The sequence below is a fragment of the Achroia grisella genome, unplaced genomic scaffold (genome assembly GCF_030625045.1).
Source record: "Achroia grisella isolate CSIRO2021 unplaced genomic scaffold, CSIRO_AGI_Agris_v1 utg4502, whole genome shotgun sequence".
Classification (NCBI taxonomy): Eukaryota; Metazoa; Arthropoda; class Insecta; order Lepidoptera; family Pyralidae; genus Achroia; species Achroia grisella.
In genome coordinates this window covers 275,099-284,795 of record NW_026712863.1, presented here as the reverse complement: position 1 = coordinate 284,795, position 9,697 = coordinate 275,099, and positions in this window count along the sequence as shown.

The following is a 9,697-nucleotide window of genomic DNA, read 5'->3' as shown; positions in this document are numbered from 1 at the left end:
GCCTAACATAGTATGTAACATATAAACATTAATATAATTAAATAATAGATACATTTCATAAGCCAGACCTCCTGCTATTACTTTTTACGTCATTTGTTGTCAAGAAGAGTTGACTAGTCTACTTGACTTAACGGTACAAAGTTCGATTAGGTCAAACATTCAGTACAGAAATGTTCAAAAACTAAACGATATTGCAATTTGTTGTCAAGTACTTACAAATATTACATTCCTTTTAGTATTTATATTTGACATTACACACACATTTGAAAAATAATATATTACTTTAAGAAAACGTACAAAATAACAAATTTTTATTAGATTTATGTATCGAGCAAGTATGTACATTAAAAATATATAGCTTTCTATTATGCAAGGAAGTATTTATATATTCACTCATTAGTATCGACCACAGATTAGAGAAGATTACATAATATCGACTATATTCTACATATAATGTACTTATACACAACTTGATACTATATTTTTATATGCGCTTTGAGATTTAGGCTCTGTAAATGAGTACTAATTTGGAGTTCTTTTTTAAAATTCTTTGTTAGCAATGTTATCTGTATATACCACAGATATGTTGTATTTTGGAGCAAAAAAATACAGAGAGATTCTCCCTCGTCTGCCCTGCGTCTTTACTGAACCTATTTCCTGTGCATTATGCCATGCCCTCATTATATCATAAATTCTTATGTGCACGTTCCTATAAGAATTCATGATGTAATAAATAATGTGCTGATGTTTTTATAGCTTACCTATATAACTACATTTTTGTTGCAAGGATCTACTAGAATTTACGTTTCTTTGATGAAAGTTATTCCTGAATATGTTCATAATCATAGATTGATTTTAGTAAGTTGGGTTTATTTTGTTAAATAATTGTAATTGTATTTAAATATCTTGTTTTTTGTTATTGTTTGTTCATACTAATAATAAAATAAAAAAAAGCACTAGTTAAGTTTCTTGCCCATTCTTCTTCGGTAAATGTGATTTGCAATGTGGTGGTAGAAAAACAAAAAATAAGACTATTGGAAGCTGCTTTATATTAAGTTTTATTGTTTAAAGATTATTTATATTATATTGAGTACAAAATTAAAGTGTGATGATAAGAAGAATGCACAAATATGCAGAGCATAAGATTTGTGGAAATAAATGTTATATTTATATTACATTTCTATTGCTTTGTATTTATACAGATGTATATTCAGTAGGTATATCTAATAATACTAGATCGCTATTCTGGTAGCAGGCTTAGCATCTCTAAACGACAAATAAATCTATTTGAATTTTCTCCGACTTTCCTAGTATTACATTTATAGCATTTTCGTTTACCAATTACGCAAATTTCTACAGATAAATATCAGCCTCTTTAGTTTCTTTTGTTTACTTTAATTTATTCAGTAAATACACAGAAAAGTAAATTAAAAGTTATTATGTAGATAAGACATCGAGCAGCCTACACCTGCCACAACGACAAATTGTAAACAATTTCTTCCAGACAACCTTGAAAATATCGAATTTTTTAAAATAACCTATTTAAAAATATTTCGGTATTTTCAAGATTGTTTGGAAGTAATTCTGATTTTATACTATAACCATGCATAATAATATTAAATATATTTGTAAGCTGTCTACAGATTTTAACAGATTATTTTCTATTATCATATTTAAAAAATTACCGAATTTTAATTTCTTGAATCTAATACGCCATAATATAGGTCAGTCCAATATAGATTTTATCGGTAGGTACAAGTAATGAAGAATTCTAATACAAAGGTAGTTTTCATTTTCTTTATTTTCAGTCTTTACATAAATGTATTCCAATCCTAAAAAGCAGACAATGACACCTATCTTACCTATGTTAGTTTTATTCTGTTTTTATTGTTCCAAATTCTCGTGACGATCTCATTACCCAAATTTTATTTTCATAGGAACAACAACAATCGATACCTTCGCCCAACTAGGAATTTCCTGATTTGTATTCCAACCCATCTCTCTGGCTTTATCTCAGATTCTTCCACCGACGGCTATTAAGCCTTGGAACGCAAATCCCATTGACATTTAAACTGCTCCATGTAAATTTTCTTTCCACAAAATCGGATAATATGCATTACTCATAATCTAAACTCTCTCTAATTGTGACTACTCTGGTTATTTTTTTGATGTTCTTAAGAATCTTTATATTGAATTCAGAAATCTGGAAAGTTGTAGAAATACTTACAATTATAATATGTAATAGGTGCTTTGTAAATTAATCATTCATCACAGTGAAATCACAAATACGCCTACACCTGTAATGCAGATTACGATGTGCTTAGAGTTCTACGCTAAAAGAGCTTTATTTTATGTACTTACTAAAAGGTTTCCTCTTAGCAAACACTTCGTCATCTTCGTATGGGTTTTGAAAAACTGTGGTAGGTACAATTGTTTTGTCGATATATAAAAGTTTTGATTAATAAGTCCAACAATTGAAATATGATAAATAAAAGTGTAGCGGCTTCCCTGTAATACAAATGTATGTGTATGTACGTATATGTATATCCCTCATTTGTAATTGTAATTGTAAATGAATATTTGTCTTGCTCTGAAAACTTCCAATACGCGGCCTTATTAGTACTTTGTGAAATTTGTAAGTACACAAGCTGAACAAAACCTTAAGCAATGAAGTTGTTACGAGTAAACCAAATTCGTATTATATATAAAATTGTTACTATGCAACTCACATAATACGAGTTATTTGTCGGTATAGTTCTTAATGAAATGCGCAACGGATATAGTGTGGCTTGATATAACTACTGCTTTTATTGTATAACAAGATGAATAATTGAACATGTTTATGTTCATGATATATTGGTTTACTAGTTGTGAAAACCAAATTATATAAAGATAAAACTTCCTTATCGTCTTCTAAATATAAAGGCCATAACGCTAGTTCATAAACTTCGGTGGTAAGCATTGTCTCTAGACAGACCCAACTCCTTCATGTCTCTAGGGACATTTGTCCGCTAAGTACCTAGTTAGTGGCTTGTTTTATCTCCCTCTTTTTATTTAAGTGATAGGAAGCCACTTCCTCACTACATGGTTTTCGGATTTTCGCAAAACACCCCTGTTTCAGATTTTCTCCATCTCCCTAATGGAGTTTAAAAAGTTCAATAGTACGTCATAATTTGTAAATTTTATAGAGCTGAGCTGAATATGCTTTAAAATAATAACCCTAAATAATAATGGAGACAACTATATAGATAAGTCGTCGATTTTAGATAAATGTTTGTATGAAATTCTTTATTCTTGCTATTTATTAAATATATACTCGATTTTAAAACTTTTAAAACTATTTATCTTAATGTATACATGTAATTAATAGTAATAATACATCATTTCACTACACTCATTCAAGGAAAAAGTTATATTATGAAATGACTTGTAGTGGATTGCCATTTTGATAAATATATATATACAGATATATATATATATATATATATATATATATATATATATATATATATATATATATATATATATATGTAAACTTTTTATATAAATTTATATGTATTTAAAAGAGAAACTTTAATCCAGAACGAAGTGCATTATGATATAACGTAAGACTATGTTTTAAATACAATTGTTTTAAATCTACTTAAAATACTCGTACTTGTTCCAATATAATGATAGTACGATACTTTTAATTTCTTATACGGGCATAGTTTTTTTTTTTGTATGCATCAACGTCATAAATTTAAAAATATATTAAGAATGTAGAACAATTACAGACCTTTTATACTTATACATACAGTTATCGTGTCATCGACCTAAATACGTTTTTATACACAAAAACTAAATTTTCGACGCCACTTAAGAGAAAAAACTAACATCCTCGAAAAATATCCGCATAACGTACTAGAATAAAAAAAACTATTGTATAATGAAATGACAGGCAACGATTAAAAAATACGTTAGTTAAATGTACAATTTTTTTTTTCTTGTGCCATATGCCATTCCCTTAAGTTTATATTCTGTTAGTTATTTTTAAACTTTGGTGTATAATACATATTATTAATGTAATTAATGCGATTTTAACACGAAGAGTCTTATGGTAAATAAAGGTCACCTCTAACCCTAATCGAGGTGAGATATGATGGCTCATTTACGAATACAATAAATCATAAATGCTGACAAAGTTTCTGACCTGCATAACCACGATTACTGCAACCTAGACAAAACATCGAAACTGGTAAATACCTTTATTACCTTTTTTTACCTAACCTGAGAAACCGTTATCATTCATATTTTATTGTCATAATAATGCCAAATTCAAATCAGAAACTATTCTTTGACATCTTTGTTATAGTTATTAATGTAAAGTAAAAATATTTCACCACTTACATGAGAAACAACAAAACAGTATAGTAGAGAGCAGACGTCTCTAACATATGTATGTATCTCAATGTCTACATATATTGAGTGTACTCATATGTTATATAATTACTTCTTAGTTATGTAAGATTTCCGTAGATTTAGTTTAGTTATAATTTATAACAAAGTACAAATAACAAAAAGGAAAACCTACCAATAATTTGATGTACAAGTAGGTCCTTCATATTATTGGCAGTGTTTTTTCTATCCTTGTAACGTCCTATCTAATAATTTTACTTTTCAACTTTTTTGTTTCATTGTTACATTCGTATAATATTTATTTATATAATTGTATAGATTCCATGAGAATAGGTTAAAAAATAAATCTTTTAAATGACACTATGTAATTCTGTACTTACCATGTAACCTATTATTTCTGATGATAAAAAGGTAATAATATAATCATTACGTCCATATGTAAATTAATTCAATAACAAAACACGGTGGTCCAACATTAAATCGAACTTACACAAATTTATAAAAAGTAATAAAATTATAAAATAGGTACTTTGTTTTATTTATACAATTTTCCTTTTTAAACCTACCCCTATACTTTGCTCTACAAGTTGTTGTTGGGCAATAATCAGACATATTTCTGAATCTTAGTAATACAGGCTTATCTAAATTTTTCGTGAAGATGTTAAAAAAAAATTAATTATGATAAATTTTAATCTTGTTATTAATAATACTATAAATTACTTTACATACTAACTGTTGTTAATGATTACGTTCATATTTTCATAACTTTTATATTTTTTATGTACATATATTTTTGTTATTTTACGTAATATATTCTTACAAAACAATAAATAATAAAGCATAATTTATTTAACGTCAAGGACTTTTCACTAAAGTGCTCTAAGCGCCTGCTCGATTTTCAAAGAAAACAGCGAAGTGCAGCAAATTGTTGCCAAATGTACTCGTATAAGCCTTACTTAAAAATTTAAAGGTTTGGATATAATATAACTGTTGCTGACGTACTAGGTACATTGTTTTATATTTCATATTTATCACTATATTTTCTATTTTATTATATATATTGTAGTAAACATTAGTAGTGTCTAGTAAATAATTGTGACAGACAATAATATCTGAGTGCCAGATGTTGATAATTATAAAAATCTTCTACCTACATAAAATAATTTAATATGGATTTTCAATTATATATAATACATCAGTGTTAAACTGTGTTGTGTATTATTATATTTACTCTACGTAAGTACTAGACCAAATTCATAAAATGATGACTCGGAGTATGACAAACCGAACCTCCGCAAAATGTGCGCCTTCCGACCACTTACCAACAACACTAACAGTAGTTAACTTTATTTAGATATATCATATACCGTTAGTATATGATATATCTAAATAAAGTTTATGTTAGCACATTAGTTATGTGGCAAGTCAAATCATTTATTCAGTAATGACTTAATTATCATTATTATCTTCCTTTTATACGAGATTACACTTTTTATGTAAGAGATATTTGTCACATTTCATAAGAGTTTTCATCTAAAATTTTGATTCGGAAAAAACAATGAAGCTAAGAAATATCAATTCTATTAAAATCTGAAGTAGCTCATTGTTAATTAGGCTTCATTGATCAATTAATAATATAAATTGATATGTGGATGTTCGTAATGGCGACTAGTTGCCGTTTACCCTGTGAGATCGACCTCCACGCGGTCATCATGGAAATCATTGTTGTTAAGTCCTGGTGATCAGGACACGATGGGCTAATGGACCTTCTTGCTCAACCTATCATTCTACATTTCTACAAAGGCTCGTGGCCGTATAACGTTAGCGCAGTATTATTGGAACATAATAAAAAAAACTGATTATTATCATATTTTTTACTACTATTGTCGGCAGATAAATTAAAACAAACGAAAATCTGAATGTTGTATTTGTTGTGTTATTATTATTTATCTAATTATTTATTCATCGTAGTATAGAATAATTACAGAACTAAATACTCGTGCCTATAATACTATTATACCATCAGATAATATATGCCTTACAATTATAATGAGGTTAGGTTGAAATACATTATTTGCCTGAACAACTCACCAACCAAAACATTACAATGTTTAATTTATGTTTTCGTTTATAAATATGCTAATTTAAATATTCATTTCGTGGATTTTTCTGTTATTTGTAATGTACAAGTACCTACATCATCAGATAATAAATTTAGAATTTGAAACATAATATATTCTTATGTACGTTTCCGTGTTAGGTATATATAGCTAATATGACTACTAGTATAAAGGATTTCTAACTAATAATGTTGAGAGGGAGAGAAGATTGCGTTTTTAGTAGATGATAATGGCACAGTAAACCTAAATGTGCTATTAGTAATGTGGACTCATGACCCCATTACTACCAATATATGGTATATTGGTTAGGTTGACCTCCACGCGATTCACCCTGGAAACCATCGTGATCAAGTCACCCATAAATATTATTAACAGTCCTCATTTACCAAGAAAATAACGATAGTCATCACCTCGAAGTGATATGATTTCCAATACACACGTTGAATCTTCAGTAGTGATATTCTATGGTATACTATTATCGCAGGTAGCATCTCAATTTAATTAGTTATTATCTATTAAAACTTGACATAAAAATTCTTCAAATCACACAAACTTACAAAAACTACGGTTGAGGTAAAAAAACATACTCTGTTAAAAAATTACTACAAGTGGACTTGAAGTGAGAAGAGATTATGTCACGCCTCGTGTCGCGGTTGTAAACTTAAATTATACACTGACTGCCGGTACACAATATCTATATATTTTATCGTAGTATGCACTATAGTCAATTCACAGCATTTCCGCTGCATCCATTATAGGTCCCGCAAGGAACTATTATGAAGTCCGTCAACGGTCAAGTGGTTTAAATCAAACACGTGTTACTACCTTTTGCCTACTTGTAAGACTTGTTGTTGTGTATACAACGTTGTATAAAAGGAGATCGTTAGCTTATTTATTTATATTAATACATACAAATATTATAAAGTTGATTATACATTGGACCCCATACTAGGAGAACCTGTACAGCGGGAGTCTACAAAAGATTTTGTATCTATATTGTAAATACAATTTTACATTTTTTCGTCATGATAAGTGATTATCACCGCTCATGAGCACCCACAACATCAAAGGAATTGCAGGTGAGCTTCCATCCGTTTAAGGAGGAATTTAGTCTTTTCTAAAAGATTTCAGTATCGTGTCGGTTAGGAAATACTTTAAGCTGCAATCAATCACACCTCTTTTTGCCGTACTTTAACAGAGAAAAATCGTATCGGATTGAATGTCAAAATTATAAAAGAATTGTTCTATTTTCTAATGATAAATGAGTCTATCACCTGGTGAGATCGCCGAATTGGTATCATCTGTTATCTTTTAAAAGCGAAGTTAGGAGTCGACTGATGTTTAGTGGGCGGTAATCTAATGTAATTTATAAACTTGGTTTAAAATTTACATTACATTACCGCCAATAAATTGGTTAAAAATTGGTTTTTAAACAATACGCTAGGATTAATATTTACATTACATTACCACCAATATCTTTGCAAGTGTTTATTGTATACAGAAAATAATATAATATTCACAGAAGCTGTCTTTTTTGAAGCCAGTTTAAAAATAGTTCTAATATTAATTTGTACGATAAATGACATTAAAATTAAAATATACTCTACATTTATACTCGTCGTATTAATACATCCTTGCAACCAATAAATACCTCGCTAATAAGAAGAACAAACATGTAAAAGCCATAAATTCACAGACGGAATAAGTAATATAAGTATACATTATCACTCTATTTTTAACCCAACGTGTTGTATGAGAAAATAGAGCTACGAAGTATATTTCGCCAGTGCAATAGAAGAAAAACAAGAAATTGAATTTACTTCTATACCTACAACTACTGCATACCTACCTTCACGATAATATCAGTTAGTCACTAAAATAAATCCGATTAATTACAAATGCAGTACAAATATTTTCACAATCTCAATGCCAACTACTTAGGGTAAAATAAAAAAATATATGTATGCAGAAATCAGAAAACAAAAATTGAATTATGAAAGTTTCGTTTTGTCTTGGCTCATTTGTTAGATTTCCTCTAGATAAAACATATTCTTCATTTTATGCAATGTTGTCACTCACTGAAGTATGAAACAGAAAATAAGTTATATAAGAAAATATGCGGTTGTCATATAACTATATTCACTCAAAATATACATATATGTATTAGGAAAATTACATTGTATGTATATCGTAATATCCATCCATTGTATGTTATGTCATGGATATTTGTTACTCTTTCACGATGAAACAATTTTACTGATTAAAATGAAAATTCATGCTCTCAAATCTTTGAAACAAAGATGAATCATATTCTGCACTAGCTGGGCCTCATTCTTCCTATGCTATTCGGAATAAAAACTGTTCAAAACTTTTTAGTTATAAACTGATTAGATTAAAACAAACACAATATGTTAAGTGAAGCATACCACTTTACCACTTAGCATTTGCGAAAACTGCAAGCAATTCTATTTGGTTTGGCTCAGAAACAATGAGCATACAGACGCAGAGACAGACAAAAAATATTTTTTAGTTCTGTTCCGTTGATAAAGTAATAATAATAGTTTTTTTCATAAATCTCGCATATACTGACAGTGATCAATTACATTTTTATTATGGTATGTAGGTACAGATTAACATATAGAAAACTTTTTTACCGAATTTGCGAGGGTCATGTCGCAAAATACTAGTACTGGTATTGTATAAAACTATAAGAGTTATATAACAATGTCGCGGCAGTAAAATTTGAATTTATAATTTTTCATAATTAGATGTACAACGCTAACAAGGTTTCTAAACTTCACAGCAAATTAACAAGTCTCAGGACATACTAAGGCAAACTATACGTTCAAGAATATGTAATGACAATTGTATATAAAAATGATAATAGTATTCTCAACTACCACACGATAAAACGACCACACATACATTGCATAATCAAGCACACTTATCATTAGAGTCAAATATCTTTGTCAGTATCATTTATCACATCATATGTTGATGTGATAAATAATAATAATAGTCTAAAGAAATATTAAAAAGAAAATCTAAGAAATTATAGGGATAAATTAATACTCTTTTGTCAATAATTTAAAATACACCGTTCACTGTTGTTGATTAATTTAATATTAAATTAATATATTTAATCTACAAATGTACACGCGGACAAAATCGCAGAGCAA